At 39.7% G+C, this 21,047-nt stretch overlaps 1 protein-coding gene across 9 annotated transcripts in view; it reads right to left on the bottom strand.

Annotated features, from left to right (window-relative positions):
• Window positions 1-21,047, bottom strand: part of LOC106083902 (syntaxin-binding protein 5) — a 152,644-nt gene that overhangs the window by 104,970 nt on the left and 26,627 nt on the right. For 3 of the 9 annotated variants that reach the window (XM_059368269.1, XM_013247201.2, XM_013247202.2), the window contains exon 1: window positions 13,756-14,365. The exons of 2 other annotated variants lie outside the window; for them this stretch is intronic. The gene's annotated coding sequence lies outside the window, so the exon portion shown is untranslated. Of the gene's footprint in view, window positions 1-5,014; window positions 5,450-13,755; window positions 14,371-21,047 lie in introns of those variants that run through there. 4 more of the 9 variants (XM_013247200.2, XM_013247195.2, XM_013247199.2 and 1 more) reach the window with 3 other exon arrangements.

Genomic DNA, 21,047 nt, shown 5'->3' on the forward strand with positions numbered 1-21,047 from the left:
TAACCTATTAACGATGCTGACTGAGCAGGGATTTGAACCCGTCTACTATGCAGACGATGTTATAATACTTCTAAGGGGTACGAATCCGAATCAGCTATGCAGAAGAGCCGAAAACCCAAGGGTCTCAATGTTAACCCAGAGAAGACTGAAATATGCCTGTTCACAAGGAAGCAAAGATGGGCCAATTTGACGCACCACGTTTCCTCAATAAGACGATTTCGATATCTGACTAGGTCAAATACTTAGGAGTGATCTTGGAAAGAAACCTTATTGGAAGTGTCACATTCAGCAGCGTACTGAGAGGGCTCACAGATGTTGGGCACTGTGTAGACGGGCCGTAGGCTCGAAATGGGGCCAGAAGCCGAGAATAGTCCACTAGTTCTACAGGACCGTGATTAGGCCAATACTAACTCACGCCTTAGTAGTTTCGTGGACTGCTATGGAGAAAAAGTGCAACGTTAGGACCCTACAACAAGTTCAGAGAACATGTTGTCTTGGCATAGGCGGAGCGATGAGGACCACGCCCACTAGGATATTCTCGATATCCGACCCATTGACATACAGATTAAATGTGGCTATAAACTGTGGCTATAAGACTTAAGGCGAAGGGAGAATGGATTGAGGATGGGAGCAGCTCATGCCATCGCGGTATAATCGAGGCGACGAAAGGAAACCTGGAGAAAGAGAGAGGTGTCCGATCGGATACCTGAGACGACACTTGAGGACGACTGTGAGGCACTGCTGCCAGCGGCACAGTCTTGGACTGACGGAACCCTAGTATTGCCATCTGGAAAATCATGTTACGCGGATGGATCAAAGCTAGAGGACAGAGTGGGCCTGGGGTCCACATTGAGAACCCAAGGACTGAGATATGTTTTAGACTGCCTGACCATAATACGGTCATGCAGGCGGAGATCCGGGCGATCACGGAATGCGTGAAGTGGTATGATGCTAACGCGAGGACGTCGAGTGTGAACATCTTTATGGACAGTAAAATGGCCATAAGGACAATAACAACCAGGATGGTAAGTTCATGAACAGTGTTGTAGTGTTAGAAGGAGATTAAGGCCTTCTCTCAGGATGACAAAATCCGCATTGTCTGGGTACCGGGCCAAAACGGAGTAAAGGGAAATGAAAGGGCAGACGATTTGGCAGTGAAGGCCAGAGGACTGTCGTCAATTAATTTGGTTAACCCGAAGCCTTTCGGGTCGAAGCAGTCCGAGTTAAGGGCGTGGCCGACGAATGCGCATGTAACAATGCGGAACAGCGAAATAGTTGGTAGGACGGCGAAAATCCTATGGGGTGATCGGGATCGTGAGAGGACGAGACTATTACTGTAAGGAAGTAAGAATGAGGTCAGTAAAGCTTTTGGTATCATCATGGGACACATAGGACTACGAGCTAACTTATGCAAAATCGGTGCGGCAAATGATGTGTAGGGCATGTGTGGAAGATGAGACGTTGTAGCATTTCCTATGTCATTGACGCGCTTTCGCGCACACGCGCCATAAACCAACTTAAGTGAGTGGTATGGAAAACAATTAAGGATTTTGTAAGTACCTCGGAATTCCTAACCTAAAATTTTCTTTTTCGAGGTAAATTTTTAGGTTTTAGGGCGCACAACAAGCCGATTACTGGCTTATCCGCACCCTCTTTTCAACCTAATCTTTAGAAAATTTCTCAAAAATTTTTTATAGAAAATTTTCCATTCATTCCTTTGCGCTTCTTCTTTGGTCGTGTGCCTAGGTTCGAATCCTGGCCGAACCTAGGCACACCAAAACACTTCATGCTATATTACAGCCATATCGGTTAATAATAATTGCGCCCTCTAGCGGCTCAAGAAGTCCAGATCCGAAATCGGTTTATATGGGAGCTATATCAGGTTATAAATAGATTTGAACCAAATTTGGCAGAGTTATTGATGGTCAAACCAAACCACATCATGCAAAATTTCAGCCAAATCGGATAAAAATTGCGCCATCTGGCGGCTCAAGAAGTCAAGATCCGAAATCGATTAATATGGGAGCTATATCAGGTTATTAACCGATTTGGAACATACTTGGCAGAGTTGCTGATGGTCAAACCAAAACACTTCATCCAAACCAAAACACTTCATTCAGCCAAATCGGAAAGAAATGCGCCCTCTAAAGGCTCAAGAAGTCAAGATCCGATATCGGTATATATGGGAGCTATATCAGGTTATAAATCGATTTGAAATAAACTTGGCAGAGTTATTGAAGATCAAAATAAAACACTTCGGGTAAATTTTCAGCCAAATCGTATAATAATTGCGCCCTCTAGCGACTCAAGAAGTGAAGATCCGAGATCGGTTTATATGGGAGCTATACCAAAACATGGACATATTTGGCCCATATACAATCCCAAGCGACCTGCACTAATTAGAAGTATTTATGCGAAATTCCTAGCACCTAGCTTTACTCCTTCGAAAGTTAGCGTGCTTTTGACAGACGGACGGACATGGCTAAATCGACTCAAAAAGTCAACAAGAGGATCAAGAGTATATATACTCTGTTAGGTCTCAGATCAATATTTCGATGTGTTGCAAACAAAATGACGAAATTAGTATACCCCTTTTCTATGGTGGAGGGTATAATAACTTCTCAAATTTCATTGGTTTTGAAAAATTAACCTATGGCAACTCTGGTCTGGCTCTTGTCTGTGAAATATGCAAATTTTGAGTGTTATGGTTGTGTACAAATTATTTTCCAAAAAAGATTCGGCAAAGACTGCTTCCATTTGAGTTGAGACCAATTTTCCAAGGATAACAATCAATAATTGGTTTATGCAACAAAAAGTTAATTTGTAAGATAAGTCTTTTTGCACGGCAACAAGTTGTTGTTGTAGCCACATGTCTATAGTGAAGGTGGCGATACTCGTCTAATTCCTATAGGTGAGCAAGCTGATTCCAGCCCAAAGGACCTATCGCCGCAGTAACATGATGACCATTGGTTATTTAAAGGCGCCAATAACTCGCCTTGTCATATCGAGCATCATAGGCACTCAGTATTTGTGCAAGTGCTGGTGCCGCCCGGCCTCTCATTGAGACTCTCCGCTCGATACCGCTGATTGTCTGCGACTGCAATTGCAGCTACTCCGTAGGGAGCATTTCATTATCCGCAACCAGTGGACGCGCCCGGGAGCTCGCAGCTTAGTGATAACAATGAACATCACACACGGTAGCTCGCAGCTTAGTGATAAAAATGAACATCACACAGATCGAAGCTCAAAGTTCCAGCCTGTGTGGTGCTCATAGTTATCCCGTGAGGGGTAACTTTAACTTTCAATTTTTGCCATCATAGCTTGTCTTAACCAACTTCCCTTGCCAGCGTACTAAAATACCAATTAATTTTTATTTGCAACTCCCAAATAAATAATTTGGTTGCAAAACATTCATTAGCTCTAATTTTATGGCCCAAAAAAAAATGTGCTACAGTAACTTTTTCCCATACCTTAAGAATTTTTTTGCAAGTGTTTAACAGACAGACTATTTTTACAATTTCATTACTTAAAGTACAAAAACTGGCATTAAAAGAAAATTTTATTATTCCTTTGCCATAAAAACAAGGTAATAAAATTTAAGATGTAAAAGCATTTCGAATTGCTGCTTAAAAAAAGCCTAGGTAAACTCGTTTCTTGCATTGGCATGAAGGCCGGCCAATAAAAAGGCCATCTTCTTTTTCTGCCACTGTGTGTGCGTGTGTTCTAGCAAGGGCCATAGCACACAACAACAGTTGTCACATACAAAAAACAACAACAACAACAACAAAAAGGAAGCTCTTTGTGTAACCAAGAAATCAATTTCAAATTATATAATTAATTAAGAGGCTCATGGGGGACATTAATAGGATGTGATTCAATTAATTATGAGCCGGTGAAGTGAGATGAGGTGAGCATGCAAGTGGCGCCTCTGTCTTTCTTGTGTTTACTTACGAGCTTTCGAGTGCTTTGAGTGTCTATGGGTGTAAGTGTAAAAGCCAGTGGCACCAAAGACTACTTTCCTTTTCATTTCATTTCATTTCACTTCAATATTTTTTTGTGTGAATCTCAAATTACAGGCCTTGTCAAGTTAAAGGCCTGTCTTTTGGATGACACCTTCTACTGACACGATTTGCCAGCGGCAAAAACTTATCAAATGGCCAACCATGCAGCAAAATGACAGTGAAGGAGGCAATGTTTAAATGAGTTTCGCACCTAAATGTTCATAGTCGACGACACACACGAGTGATATGTGTGTTTGGGTGTGTGTGTGTGTGTCGTTTCTTCTACTACATCGTTTTTTCTTTGTGGCAGCTGCCTGCTGTTGTCTTTGTCGTCGCCGTTGTCAGAGTACGTTTTTGTTCACATCTCCATAGCGTTACTTGACTGAGAAAAGATGCTGCCACACTGCCATGCCACTGGTGTATGTGTGCCATAGCAGAATGGATATTTCCGACGAACGTTCTAAGAGTATGGTAATTGTAAGCAGCAGAAGAACAAGAACAAGAGAAAAAAAAAACAACGGAAACATTTGCAAGGAAATTGCCGAGTGGGGAATTTGCAATAACGGGGGTCACCAACGGTCGAAATGAGAGACGAACGACCTACCGACCGAATGAACGAAAGAACGAACGGACAAACGAGACACAGAGCCACGAGTGTGGTGAGTAGACCCTGACACGAGCGTGTCGCTCGTCTTTGTCGTTGTCGCGCTACAAGCAAACACCAAAGGTATGTGGGTAACACTGAACTGAACTGTTGGTGATGGCGATGGCGATGATGATGGTGTTGTTAATGCTGAAGGCTGTTTGCCTGATATTTGATGCTACGTGTGTTTGTGCTTGCTCCTGTGTCTGTGTGTATTTTGTCAAGAGTATAGGCATGCACGATGGGATATGTTTGTTAAGCTATGTAGTAGTCCGTCATGTATAGGCATTTGTAAGAATATTTTATGTTTTTCTCATTTTTCTCGTTTTTCTTTTTCAATGCAGACTGTCACCACAATATTGCCACTTACTTCCAAGAAAGTTACTTTGACATCTTTACAAAGCCAACATCACTGGGAAACTTTTCACTTTGGCACACATTTCAAATAAGTTTGAGATTTTTTTCTATGGAATTGTTTTCTGTTATTTGAAATTACTTTGTTTTACTTTTTTATTTGTTTTTCAAAAAATTATGTATCAATTGATGGCTTCTCTCACTTAGGCTTTATAACATGTAATGCGTATAATGTATAAATTTTATGCTGTTTAATTTTTTTATAACATATTTAACTTTTAATTAAATATTTTAAGGTTTTTTTTTTTAATTATTTTTCTAAAGCCTTTTTTTACTAATCAATTTGATTTTATGTTATTGCAAATAATGAAACAAGGATCCACCGAAATTTGTTGTGTATGTAGTCGTTGCCGCAGTCGTCAGCAAGTCATTGGCTAACAGTGTGGTCGTCGTCCTCACTCAGTGTATGGTCATGAACGTGTGCCTGCCTGCCTGAGTGAGTGAGTGAATGTATGAATGCCTCCCCCCACCCCACCCTTCTTAACAGTTACTTTCACTCTCTCACTTTTGTTGAGTAAGGTGATGCGCATGATGAATGAAAACCTTTTTCCACACTGTGGTGAATATAAAAAAATATCAAGCGTCAGTGTTGCCACCTTGAACATAGTGAAAAATTTTTAAAATTTTTTTTTTAGGCATAATAGTAACACAGACGGATCATCACCCTCACCCCCACCCCAATTTTCACAAACGCCAGATCTCGGAGATGGTTGCACCGATTCAAGCGAAATTTTGTGTGCCACCTTATAGTATCCCAAAAACACGAAGTTGGTATAAAACGTTGGGACAAATAACCTGGGGGACGCCCCATCCCAAAACCCACCCGAACGGACATGTTTGCCGATTGGGACAATATGGCTAACAAATGAAAGGTATTTAAGAGTAGAGTACGAATTTGGTGTATAAATTTCATCTAAGGTTTTGGGGAGGTCCCCCACCCCCAAAACACCCCAACAGGACACTTAACCGTCGGACCCTCCTTCTTACTCCAATTTTAAAAAACGTCAGATCTCGGAGATGATTGCACCGATTCAAGCGAAATTTTGTGTGCTACCTATAGCACCCCAAAACACGAAGTTGGTATAAAATTTAGGGGTTAAATAATCTGGGGGGAAGCCCCATCCCAAAACCCAACCGAACGGACATGTTTGCCGATTGGGACAATATGCGTATCAAATGAAAGATATTTGAGAGTAGAGTACGAACTTGGTAAAAAAAATGTCACCTAAGTGTTTGGGGAGGTCCCCCACCCCCAAAAACACCCCAACAGGACACTTTACCCCTTTGGGCAATATGGTTATGAAAGACATTTAAAAGCATGGGTATGAATTGAAAGGTATTTGGAAATTGAGTACACATCTTTTTTTTAAGAATTTGGTTTAAGGTGTCCTAGGGCCGAACCTTTCCTCCCAACATACACAACACCAAACTGTCATGTAGGACGACTGAGAACATATTGTACACAAATGAGAGGATGTGTCAGAGGGCAATCTCACTCCGCCCCTCCTACCCAAAACAAAAAGGAATTAAAAATAATATGTAAACCTTTTTGTTGAATATCGTCCAGATCGGAACATATATAGATATAGCTGCCATGTTGACCGATCTGCCGATATAGAGTATTGAGCTCATAAAAGAAGAATTTTTCATCCGATTTGGGTGAAATTTGAAACAGTGAGTTTTGATAGACCTCTACACCTTTGTTTCGAACATCGTCTAGATTGGACCATATTTAGATATATCTGCCATATAGACCGATCTCCCAATCTAGAGTATTGAGATCATAAAAGGAGCATTTTTCATCCGATTTTGATGAAAGTTGAAGCAGTGCGTTTTCGTAACCCTCTAAACCTTTTTGTCTAAATTTCATAGGAATCGGATGAAAAATTACCGTTCTATATAGCGCCTATATATAACTAAAACTCGATTTTATAAGCCTCTAGGGGGCGCAATTCTGATCCGAATTGGCTGATAGGCATTTTGCTCCAGGTTTTTAATTTTGGCTTCCAACAACCGTGCTAAGTATGGTTCATAACCGGATATAGCTCTCATATAAAAACCGATCTCGTGTCTTGTCTTCTTGACCCGCTAGAGGGCGCAATTATTATCCAATTTGGCTGACATTTAGCACAAAGTTCTTGGATTTGACCATCAACAACAATGCCAAGTAAGGCCCAAATCTGCGATGACCTAAAATAGCTCCCATATAAACCGATCTCGCATCTTCATTTTTGCATGAAATGGTTTGTTTTGACTTCCAAAAGCTGTGCTAAGTATGGTCTAAATCGGGTTACAGTCTGATATAGCTCCCATATAAACCGATTTCCCGATTTTATTTCATGAGCCACTATAGGGCGCAATTCTTATCCGATTTGAAATGAATGGCCACAATGAATTGCACTTTGGTCTCCAACAGCCACATCAAGTATAATTCTCTCGGTAGTGCATGGTTCGATCCGCTGGCCAACCGATTACAATCCGTTGCTAGCTTCTCGAAAATATTTATTTTTGACAAACAAACTCAAGTCAGGAATCAGAAGACTGATTTCCGAAGAACACACACCGTGGAAGAATCGATAGAACAGCGCCACACAACCCACATTTTCACGATGTTCAAGGGAAACAATAGATTTGGATACCCTACCATCTTCTATCAACACCAACGCCCGGACACGGTCAAGCAGTTCCTGTGATGATTTTGGAGCTACGGCCTATATATATGCGAGTTTTATTCCATCTTCGGCCTGATACACGTAGTGTAGATATTAAGAAGATCAGAGGGAGTGAAATATTTCTTACACCGCTTCAGAAACCCCAAGCACTGGAATGTTTCCTTTGACACTTCGAATACATGTTTTGACCAACAGACATCACATTAAAGCTTTATGCCAAGAAGATCAAGAGCCTGTGACTGCTTGATATCTACACCGTCGATAGAATTGGCGATTCTAAAGTATCAGTGAATCATTTGTGGGACAACAAATAGCACTGCGTTTTGCGTACATTAAAAGCCACTCTGTTCATTCAACCCCACTCAGCAATGGCCAGCAAATCCCAGCAGAATGTTAACTACATAATCCGCCTCCTGTCTCGAATCTCTCGAAGACTCGGCCTAAGGTCGAATGAAAATAAATGGCAGAGGTTACTGTCATCCGCGAACGAGTAGATCGGATTCAAAGTCAAACCCAGTAGATCGTTAATGAAAATAAGAAAACGAGAGGGAGAAAAGAGAGAGCCTTGTGGTACTCCTGCGATCAATTTATATTCATCAGATGAGAACCCATTTACAACAACTCTTAAAGTGCGATCTCTGAGAAAACTCGATATAAATTGAGTGAAGTTATTACCGAAACCAAAAGCGATATGCCTTGAAAAGAGTGCACCGTGCCAAATCCTATAAAATGCCTTGGAGATATCCAGAGCCACGACCGTACTCTCAACGAACTGGTGAATAGAGCGACTACAACATTCAGACAGGAATGCCATCAGGTCACCCGTGGAGCGATTTCTGCGGAACCCATATTGTCGGTCGCTAAGAAGACCATTGTACCCATAGTATCCCACAACATGGTAATTGACCATGCTCTCCATAACCTTGGAAAGTTGGAAAGCGCTGAGCATAACGCTATTGGTCGGTAATTCGCAGGGTCGGTTGCTTCACCCTTCTTGGGGATAGGCTGCAAGTTCGCTATCTTCCAACGCGCCGGGAAAACACCCTCATGGTAAGCAAGGTTGAAAAGATAACGTAAAGGACGAGCGAGGGTCGAAGTACACTTGCATAAAACAAGTGAAGATATGACATCCGGGCCCGGGGATTTCTCCACTTGTTCGAAAATATATCTGAGGCATGGAACAAGATACGTCTTCAATAATGAAGAGTGGTTGATCGCTTTTCGGTAGGGAAGAATTTCCCACAAACATGTCAGCCAGCAGGTTAGCCTTATCAACGGGTCAGTGAATATCTGGTTGTCTTTAATCAGATTCGGGACAGCCGAGCAGATACCCTTCACTCTTTTCACAAACGACCAAAAGCTTTTACTTCCCCTTGGAGAACACGCTTTTACTTGTTATGAATCATACTTGCTATGCTATTATATTGAAACGTATGCCAGAAGTTCTCATTCAACATAAACAGATGACAAATTAAGTCTGGAGATAGACAAATGCGATGGACATCTTAAAAAAGAAAGTTAAATAACTGACGAAAACATAAAGTGGATGGGCCCTATGAATATCATTAAGATTGCCTTAATATGGTTATTGTGAATGATAATAAATGTAAGTAGAATTTATTTTTCTCTGACAAAATGCACCGTATTGCACATCCACGCAACGTTTCTTTCTTTTTAATCACATCTATATAAAATACGGCTTGAATGTTTAAGTTTTGCATATTTTATTGATTCAACTTGAAACTGAATATGAACACACATTGCAAGAGTAAGAAAAACGTAAACAAAAGCATGACTTAGCCTTCTGATTGCTTGGCTTAGCCTTCTTAAGTGAATCCTGATTTTATGGGATCTCAAGTCAATATAAGGGCCTATTTCAAACCAAATGATAATCCTAGCACTTTTCTTATATCTAACACATGGTGACGTATAATTCACAATAACCTTGTTGTGATCAATAATACCGCCCCGTCGGTATTAAATCATAACATACTTTTATGCATCTCAAAACCATGTTTCAATGTATTCCAAACCAAACGCAATCCTAGCAATTTTCCTTTATCTGTCATAGGGTGACGTATAATTCACAATAACCTTGACGTGATCAGCAATCATACGCCATGTGGGCATTAATCCAAAACCAAACAAATTATGTTTATTCCTATTTGACATTTGAGGCATGCACAGCAGTGATGGGTACACACATACATATGCAAATTACTTTTAAACTCGCAAGCTTATGTTCATGTGCACATACACACTATTGTGCTATAGTATGTGTTTATTTGCCCATCGCTGTTGTTGATGAAAAGATTTTGAACACCACAACATCCGTAAGTAGATGGGACACATGTGTAGACTTTCAACAAACATCCGTCCATAAAGACTGATCTTTTGATTAGACTTTTGAGCTTGTAAAAGGCTACGTCGGTGGTCATAAGACAAACACACTACAGTAGGTCTGTTGGGATTGTAAATGGGGCAAAGCGGTCCATGTTTTGATATAGCTGCCATATAAACCGATCTCATGATTTTACTTTTTGAGACACTAAAGGTCCCAATTCAAAACTTGGATAAAATTTTGCACAAAGCGTTTTGTAATGAATTCCAATAACTGTGCCAAGTATAGTTCAAATTGATTGAAAAATTAATATAGCTCCCATAAAAACCGATCGCCCGACACGGAATAACTATGAGCACCACACAGATTGGAACTTGGAGCTCCAGAAAGGACAGAAAGAAAAAGGAAATGGAAAGTCGTGAGTGTGAACGAATCGAGATGTATAGGAGTCAGAATGAAGTACGGAAATTGTACCAAAAAATCAAACAGAAAACCGATGGCTTTGGTGCAGGCATATCCAAAGAAGGAAACCTGGTCTGACACAGATTGCATGACGAGGACAAGGAAAGAAAATTTTACCCAACTGCTAGTGTCCAACGATGGCGACGAAGAGGGTACCGCAGAACCAATCCCTGATGATTGTATAGAATGTTTACCTCCTAGTCTGAATGAAGTCTAAGAAGCAGTGACCTGACTGAAGAACAACAAGGCAGCAGGAGCCGACGGGTTACCCGCTGAACTATTTAAGACCGGAGGCGACAAAGCATATGCATCAGCTTGTCTGCGCAATCTGACTGAAAGAACGCATACCCGATGATTGGAACCTCAACATACTATGTCCCGTAGACAAAAAAGGGAGACAAGACGAAATGTGCCAACTACAGAGGAATTAGTCTCCTCCCCATTGCATACAAGATACTCTCGAGCGTACTGCGTGAAAGATTAAAACCTAAAGTCAATGAGATAATTGGGCCCTATCAATGCAGCTTTAGAACTGGTAAATTCACCTTAAACTAGATATTCACACTGCGCCAAATCATGGATAAGACTCAAGAAGGACAAATCAACGTCTAACTTGGCTTTGTTGACTACAAAGCCGCTTTCGATAGCCCTATACGATCAAAGGTATTTCGAGCCATGTCTGAGTTTGGTACGCCTGCAAAATTAATAAGATTCTGCAGGATGACACTTGCTGATACACTTCCCTCAGTAAGAATAGGAAAAAATCTCTCCGAACCATTTAATACCAAACGAGGTTTTAGACAAGGACAGCCTACCATGTGAACTCTTTAATATCCTGCAGGAGAAAATTATACGAGGTGCAGATGTGAATAGATGTGGCACACTAATCACAAGAGAACACATGCTACTCGCCTATGCCGACGACATCGATATCATAGATCGGTCACCAGAAGTAGTAACTGCAGCCTTTGGAAGTGTCGAAAGAGAGTCAATGAAAATGGATCTGGCAGTCAATGGAGATAAACCGAAATGGGTGATATCAACTCCCAAAACGCCTTATACATCCGAGCATATAAAAAAATGGAGAAAGTTGGGAACCACAACTTTGAGATAGTCAGCAACTTTATCTATCTCGGCACCGCCGTAACCGAAACGAATGACACAAGTTTTGATGTAAAGTGAAGAATAATACTTGCAAACAGATACTACATTGTATTAAGTAAGCAGTTTAGAAACAAGGCCGCCTCTCGACAGACAAAGATTACACTATACAAGACACTGATACTACCTGTGTTGTTATATGGTTCCGAGGCATGGGTACTTGTGAAAGCAAACGAGGCAATGCTTGGAGTGTTTGTGAGAAAGATTCTTTGTAAAATATAGGGATCAGTTTGCGTTAATGGAAAATAGAGGCATTGTATGAACTACGAGCTCTATGAGGTGCTTGACGAAAATACAACGGCTGGGTTGGCTAGGTCATGTTGCCAGAATGGATGAAGAAGCTCCCGCAAATAAGTAATTTGAAGGCAAACACGGTGGTATATGCAAACCGGGAAGACCAAAAGCCCGATGGAAAGATCAAGTTGTGGGAGACACCTCGAAACTTGGTGTCAGAGATTTTAGAATGAGCGCAGAAGATCGAGACGCTTGGAACGCTATTCTGCGTTCGGCTAGTGGAACAAATATTCTGTCATAGCCAATTAAAGTGAAGTAAGTTCTAGCAAGTGACAGCAAAGCAGTAGAACTCTTCAAGTCTAGAATAGGCCACATAGTTTTGCAATGCTCACAGCCCCCACTTTGTGGCCATCTATCATTCGTTGTCCTTCAGGCCTGGTCCCGAAAACTTAGCTTACATGTCGCTAGAGGCATACCCACATAAGGTAGATCCTAGTCTCGCAAGCTCTTCCGCTTTACAATTCCCTGAGATATCTCTGTGGCCCGGCACCCAGATCAGGTAAATTTTGAACTGTTCAGCCATCTCGTTGAGAGATCCGCGGCAGTCGAGGGCGGTTTTTGTGTTCAGAAATACATTCTCCAGGGATTTAATGGTTGCATGGCTGTCTGAGAAGGTATTTATGCCAATCGTCGTAACTATTTCACCACGGGATCATTTTGAACCATCTGTGAAAATTTCAAGAAAATCGGTTCAGCCTTTTTTGAATCTATACTAAACATACATACATACAAACAAACACAAATTATTTTTTCTATATAAGATTTTTTATTCTGTTTGTTTGCGCTCTTTTTTATTTTATTTCTTTTTATTACATTTTTTTATTTTTTTCTTACTTCTATTTTATATTTTATATTTTTATTTTAATTTCTTTTTTTTTAACTTTTAATTTTTTTATTTTATTTTTACTTTTTTTTATTTTCTTTCATTATTAATTTTATTAATAATTTTATCTTCTATATTTATTGTTTTTTATTTTATTCTATTTTTTATAATTTTTTTTATATTTTTTGTTTTATTGTTTTATGAGTTTTATTTCTTATTTTTTATATATATTTTATCTTTTTCTAATTTGTGTTTTTTTTAATTTATTTTATTTTTTTTTTATTTCATTTTTTTTTTTCATTTTCATTTAATTTCATGTTTTATTTTCGTTTACTTATCTTTTCTTTTTTATTACAGTTTCTTTTATTTAAACATTTTGGGGAACATTTTGCGAACAAATTAAAAAATTTTAAAATATACCTCAACATATTACAACCAAAAATTCCATGGCGGCAACGATAGGCACCTATGTGTGTGAGAGACAATCTCAGTGCCTATAACAAGGGAGAGTGAGAGCAAGACAAAGGTAAGAGAGTTAACAGAACTTAACTGATACTCATACTGTGTTTTTGTTTGTTTTTCAGTAGTTTCCAGCAAATACTCCGTTAGGAGCCAAAGCTCCCATGGTAATGGTGGAGGTGAATAAGCTTTGATTCACTATAGTACGTCGTCGTCTCCTCCCCGACATTGACAATGCGAATTTTGCAAAAAAAAAACCCCAAATCTGATATGTATCCAGAGGAGCCATAAGAAAAAAAGGCCAATGGTATAAAAAACATATTTTCACAAAAAACAGGAATTTAAAAAAACTTAAGGCAATATAAAACACACATACTATTACGAAAAGGTTAAAGGGATAGCATAGACTAGTCCCAAACAGAAAATAATAGGCATATATGTTTATACATATATTTACATATGATATATGATATTATTATACGTACATTGAATTCATAAAATTTTCTTATAGTACCAATTACTATTTTTGTGACTATCTTTCAATTTGGTATTATTCACTCCGTTATTATGTAATTTATTATTCTCCATTTGTTGTGTTCACACATGTAACGAAAAAAATCTTTTTGCGTAGCACCCCGACGCAAGCGAAACGTTTTAGGCGATTCCTACAGGAATTTATGACCAGCACAAAAATTCAAACCACTGTCTGTAAGCACCATGCAAAAGAAAACACATACACCACACACATTCACATTCAAAAAAGGGGCAATATTTAACATGAAAATATTGTCATAGTTTTTTTCTTTTCTCTCTTTCACATAGAAGATTTAATACAAAACTCTAGAACATTTTTTTTTCTTAGTTAACAATTCGAATATTTTGGGGTTTTTGCGTTTTTTTTTTCTTTCTTTCTTTTTTTGAATTTTTTTTTTCCAATTTCAGTTTCAATTCTGTTTGTAGGTATGTATGTATGAGAGTGAAATTTTTTTCTTGTTTTTTTGTGTATAGGTAAAGATATAGGTTTTGTGCGTTGTTCTTCTTTTTTAATTCTACAATTACATCCGCAGACTTCAAAGGATAATATAAAACTAAACGTTAACTACTTTTGTTGTATACTACTTATAATATGTACACCACATTTGGCCTAATAAAATGTCACTCGTATTCTTGCCTTATTCTCGCTCTCGCCTTTACTCTCTCTCTCTCTCTTGGGCACTCTTCACCACACGTCTATGCTCAAACGCTCTCTGTTTGTATCTCAATTAGGACGGGGGAAATTTTTGTCTCGCCGAACACTCATCGTAATACACAAAGCAAGTGGCCTAAAGCAATAGGGTTGCCATGATTGGGTTTTTTTTGGGGGAGAAAATAAAAACCAGCTTTATTCAAATCACATCCTTCCACAATATCACATTCCACATCGCTGTATACAAACCATGTAGTAGATGCTCAAGAAGTCATATGTCTTTGGACGGAGTAACAGATGTCGATATACCGACATAGAATATTCCAAACCAAATGACAATGACACATTTTACACCTACAATAGATTGATATATAATTCACAATAGTCTCATTTTGATTGTCAATCATACGCCACATAGAAATTAAACCGTAACCGCATTTAAACAAATAAAGCTATCTTACCTAACACTGGGTGACGTATAATTCACAATAATCTCATTGTGATTGTCAATCATACGCCACATTGGCATTAAACCGTAACAGTACTTAAATTGGGCTACTTCCTCCTACTTTTTGCAGTATGTAACTCGGATATATGGCGAGTTAAGTGAACCGATCCTTAATGGAGTGGAGCTGCCACTTTTTCCGAAGGCTAAATGCCTGGGCGTTATTCTTGACCAGAAATTGAACTGGAGAAGGAACGTTGAGAAGAGAGTCAAACGGGGACTGAATGTGCTCTACTCATGTCGCAACTCAGTGGGCAGGAATTGGAAACTGGATTTTCACTGCTGTAGTTCGGCTGATCCTGGAGAAAGAGGAGGTGCAGGGTATTGCGCCGGTGCTCTACTCATGTCGCAACTCGGTGGCAGTACGACAAAAATGTAACGATAAATCTGCGAAAAATAAAAATTTTATCTAACCGCCGTTTGGAATTTTCAATACCGCGCTGCCGGCGAAAAAGACACCGCTTCGATCACTACGCCAGACTAACAACTCATCACTGACGGAGGGTAAGATTAAAAAGATTGTAACTAGAGGAACTCAGCAAGTATGGGGTTTCCCCTCTTTGTAGCTTCTGGTTATCAATAGGATTCTCAGGTCTTTTGAGACTGAGAGAGTGAAAGTCATGGTGGATTCCTCTCTGATATTATAAAACTCAATCAGGGAGGCTACCGTGGCACAGAGGTAAACTTGTTCGTCTATGAAGCAGAACCACTGGTTGAAATCCCGGCATGAACATCAGAAAAACATTTTTGCAGAGGTGGTTATCACCTTACAAATGTTGGCGATATTTGTGAGGTATCTGAAACTTCCCTAAAAAACAGCACGCCGTTTGGACTCGGCATAAAAAAGGAGGCCCGTATCTTTGAGCTAAAACTTGAATTGGAATGCAATCATTGACATGAGAGAAGTATCTCTTAATTCTTAATGAAACAGGGAATGAATGTGATTTTTGGTCAGAGACTAAACTGCAGAAGGAACTTAGAGTATAGGGTCAAAAGGGGACAGAATGGGTCCTACTCGATAAGAAGGAGTTGGGGGTTTCGGCCGATACACTGAAAGTTTACGGGGGTGGTTTGAGTGATTCTGACCTATGGATGTATGGTGTGGCATAAGACTCTGCACAACTTTGCCCCCTGCAGGTTGCTCGAGAAGGTGCAAGATACCACCGCGGCGCTGATATCTACATCACGACGGAGCACCAAGAGAAGCTCTAAATGCAGTACTCGATCTTAGATCCTTGCTGAGTGTGTGCCAATGAAGAACGCCCTTACAGAGGGAGTGAGAAATCTGGCTCTTCACAAATTTTCACATTCTTCTTTTCTGCTGGTGGATGGCGATGCTGCCGAACGTCATGTTATATGCGGCGCTACGGTTTATGTACGAGGGCAGTTATTTTTTGTTGGTGTGGAAGTCGCTTTTCCGGAAACGGCCCTCTGGTTTGCGGGCACCCCGGCTTTCCTTGGACCTACTGTCAGCAAGGATGAGGGCACTGGGGCTGGAGTCTTCTGGACGGATGCAGCGACTTTCAGAGAGATATTAGTAAATCTGCCTTTGACCCTGAACGGGTTCAAATCTCAGCGAGAACATCAGAAACAAGTAAAAACGTGCAAACTTCGGCCGGGCCGAATCTTTTATACCTTCCACCATGGATTGATGGCATTTGTCAAGTTCTCTGCCCGATATCTCTTTATAGCCATACAAAAGTATAATGGATAAGATGCTTTTGGAGCTATGTTAGCTTATAAAACTATTCCGGCCATACTTGGTTTGGATATTGGAGACCATAGTAGAAGTCATTGTGCAAAAATTCAAGCAAAATGGATAAGAATTTCGATCAATATGAGCTCAAGAAGTAAAATCGTGAGATCGATTTATATGGGAGCTATATCAAGTCAGGTATGTTGAAAGTCTTAGCAGAAACTGTTGTGCAAAACTTCATCCAAAACAAACAAAAGCTACGACCTCTAGGTGAGGCCACCGTGGCGCAGAGGTTAGCATGTTCGCCTATGACGCCAAGTCCCGGCGTGAACATCAGAACAATTTTCAGCGGTGGCTGTCCCCTGCTGGCTACATTTGTGAGGTATCCTGCCATATTAAAATTTTTCTACCAAGTGTCGCTATGCGGCACGCCGTTCGGACTCGGCATAAAAAAGAAACCCCTTATCATTGAGCTTAAACTTTAATCGGACTGCACTCATTAATATGAGAGAAGTATCCCTCTTCCTTAGTAGAATGTTCATGGGAAATTTATCGAGTAGTTTAGTTCTAGTTCAGCTATATCTGGTTTTAGACCGATTCAGGCTATATTTGCAACATATGTTGGAAGTCATAGAAGAAGTCATTGTGCAAAATTTCAGTGAAATCGGATAAAAATTGCGCCCTCCAGAGGCTCAAGAAATGTAATCGGGAGATAGGAGCTATATCAGGTTTAAGACCGTTTCGGACCATACTTGGCACTTCTGTTGAATGTCTTTCAGCCAAATAAAATAAAAATTGCTCTTCCTAGAGCTTACAGAAATTAAATTTACATAAGACCACTGACTACTCATTGCCACTTCAGGTTTTTGGCGTCGAAAGAGGCGGCCTTCTTCAGGGTTTGTGATGACGAGGAGGAGGTGCAGACGTTCAAACACCATTTGTGTCACTGTACGGCAACTGTGAGGAGAAAACACAGTATAATGGGTGAAAACTTTCTTCCATGCCTGTATTCCCTCCAGGGCCTTAGTCCTTTCGTCATTCTGGAGACCTGAATGGGCTAAATGAACGATGCTCCCACTAGTCGACATAGTTTTACAACTTAGTTATATTCTACGCCACTACTGTGGTTCTTTAAGAATTTGTGAACGCTACGAGGAAAAAAGAGCTAGACCCATTGTTAAGTATACCGTTAGTTAGAATTACTTTCTGATTCGAAATAGCCATGTTTGCCAGTCTATCTGCCTGTCCATCTGTCTGTATGTCCGTCCGTCCGCTGTATGCCCTTCCATCTCTCTGCCTGTCTATCTCTCAGTCTGCCCATCTCTGTGTCTGTCCATCAATCTGTCTGTCCATCAATCTGTCTGTCCATCTCTCTGTCTTTCCATCTATCTGTCTGTCCATCTCCCTGTCTGTCCATTTCTGTCTGGCCATCTCTCTGTCTGTCTATCTCTCAGTCTGCCCATCTCTCTGTCTGTCCATATCTCTGTCTGTCAATCTCTCTGTCTGTAGATGGAATCTCTCTGTCTGTCCATCTCTCTGTCTGTCCATCTCTCTGCCTGTCCATCTCTCTGTCTGTCAATCTTTACGTCTGTCCCTGTATTTTTGCTATCAAGGTTAAAGTCGTTTTCTTTGAGTTTTCTCACATAAATTGCGCAATTTTTTCATAGACTACTCTATAACAAAATGGTTACTTACAAAGTGCTACAGACCGTTTCTTAAGTTAAAATATTTTCCTTTTGTTACAATTTTATCCCATTTTGAGTTTGGTATTCTCCTAAAGTTTTTATGGCATTTTCATATGAAAAAGTCTACATTTTGTGTCATATTGGCAACACTGTATAGCAAATACCTCTAAGCCTGCACAACACATACACAAACGCTCGCTCGCACAAAATACAAAAAAAAAAAAAAACAAGCAAACGCTCTCCCCACACAGATGTGTTAACATGTAATGTGCGATACGAACGATTGGCATTTAGCACGTCAACGTTATCGTAAATCATTCGCAGATATATTCGATTCTATTTAAATTTGCCTAAGCCATTTTAGCATTTCTCAAGCCACAAATTAACCAAAGTCAGCCAAAAGGTCTTTAAGATGATTTTTCGCCACCATTCAAGTGAAGAAAATGAATCATGCATACATTTCTACGAACAAACAGCAGCACTCTGCCAGAGTAGATATGGTAATCCCCACCCAACTCCAAAAACAAACCCCTGCTGTTTACGCTCTTCAATCCAACAACCTCTGCCTGTACAACTCTCACTCCCTTTTTTTCACCAGCAATATATTCAACCAGTACGCACTTATTGACATGTAAAACTTCTCCGTCTTAAAAGAGCACTAAGCTGAGAGCTGCCACCATTTAATCGCCACAATTTCGGCGATAAAACAGTGTTGCGCGCGTTTTAATTTTATGCCATTTCTTGGCTGATGGCGACAGAGACATCTGGTGCCTCAATCAAATGCTTTTAATAGGAAAAAACAAAGACGCGTTAAATCTACTTTTCGTAGCTGGCATCTGAGACCGACCAACTTCAGTCCAATTGACAGTCAGTCGCCCAATCAAAGTGCGTATCAACGAAAATACAATTGAACACACACACACGAACACGCACTCAGCCACGCATAGACAAATAGTAGAAAAAGATAAATCCTGCTTATTTAGCAGTCACTTTGCCATGAATTTGAGTATGTGCGAAATGAAAGCTGGACATCATCATCACCATCATCATCAGCAGCAGCAGCAGCAGAGCATAGTCTCATCATCACCAACTCTGGCATTCGTACATACTCAGTTTCGTTGTTAACTTTAATATGGCGAACATCTTCGGGGATCTACTCTCAACATCAAAGTAACCTACAAATCCTTGTCTCTATATAATGCCTATGCGGTTGTGTGAATAGTGTGAGTGTGTTTTACACACAAACACACACCTCGGCTACATTCATGGGAATTACATGTGTGTTTTTTTCGTTTTTGATTTTTCTTAAATGTGTTGAGAAGTGTACATCATCAACGAAATACCGCCACATATCCGAAAGATTAGAGCATTCTGCTAAAATGACATAAAACAAAATTTAAAGCTCATGTAAATTTCCCAAATCCTGGTAAACGATACCCAAATTTCCAGAGATAACCGACGAACATAAATGTCGTTCTAATAGCTTGTTGCATATCTAATGAGGAGAATAGCATATGTTTGTTGGAACTTTTTTTTTTTTGTTCTAGGTGAGTAGGTGGGTATTATTTACACTGTGTGAGTACGTGTGTGCAGCAATGAATTGTTTATGGTAATAAATCAAATTTTTTGGCATAGTGTTTAGTCTCTAAATTGAGTGGCAATTAGCGTGAGTATTTTTTAGTCAATCATTTGGAAAATAGTTAATAGTTCATAATGTGTATAAAACGATTTTGTGGCATAAGCCATCGGATTTGTCCTTTCTTGTCTGAGAGCAAAATGTCAAGTCAATTTAGACAAGAATTATTCTAATTATACACGGAAAAAATGTTTGTCTTAATTTTAAAGATTCGAGTTAAAGATTAGCAAACTTAATTTAAAGATGATAAATTTTCCGACTTTTTAAGGAAAACTTCCCATTGGTGAAAAATATTTTCCTTCATATTAAGATTTTTTTTTGAATGGTAGGTTAACAAATTCTTAACTTTGCGCCTTGTTATTAGCAAATTAACCTTGGGACAAGAGAACAATGAACCGTAGTTAGAGCCGCAAAATAACCATACAAATAGCAGCGACTTTAAATGTTCAACATTTAAACAAGTAAGAGCGTGCTAAGTTCGGCCGGGCCGAATCTTATATACCCTCCATCATTGATCGCATTTGTCGAGTTCTATGCGCGGTAACTCTTTTTAGACAAACATAGAATATTGAATAAGAACTGTTATCCTATTGGAGCTATATCAAGTTATAGTCCGATTCGGACCATAAATGAATGCTGATTGACATTGTAGAAGTCATTGTGTAATATTTCAGTTCATTCGGATAAGAATTGCGCCTTGTAGGGGCTCAAGAAGCAAATTCGAAAGATAGGTTTATATAAGAGCTGTATCAAGCTATTGATCGATTCAGACCATACTAGATTCAGGTCATGAGAGAAGCCCTTGTACAAAATTTCAGCCAAATCGGATGAGAATTGCGCCCTCTAGAGGTTCAAGAAGTCAAGATCCCAGATCGATTTATATGGCAGCTATATCAGGTTCTATATCGATTTACGCCATACTTAGCACAGTTATTGAAAGTTATAACAAAACACCTCATGCAAAATTTCAGCCAAATCGGATAAGAATTGCGCCCTCAATTGGCTCAAGAAGTCAAGATCCAAGATCGGTTTATATGACAGCTATACCAGATTATGGACCGATTTGAAT

Source organism: Stomoxys calcitrans, chromosome 4 (assembly GCF_963082655.1).
Source record: "Stomoxys calcitrans chromosome 4, idStoCalc2.1, whole genome shotgun sequence".
NCBI lineage: Eukaryota > Metazoa > Arthropoda > Insecta > Diptera > Muscidae > Stomoxys > Stomoxys calcitrans.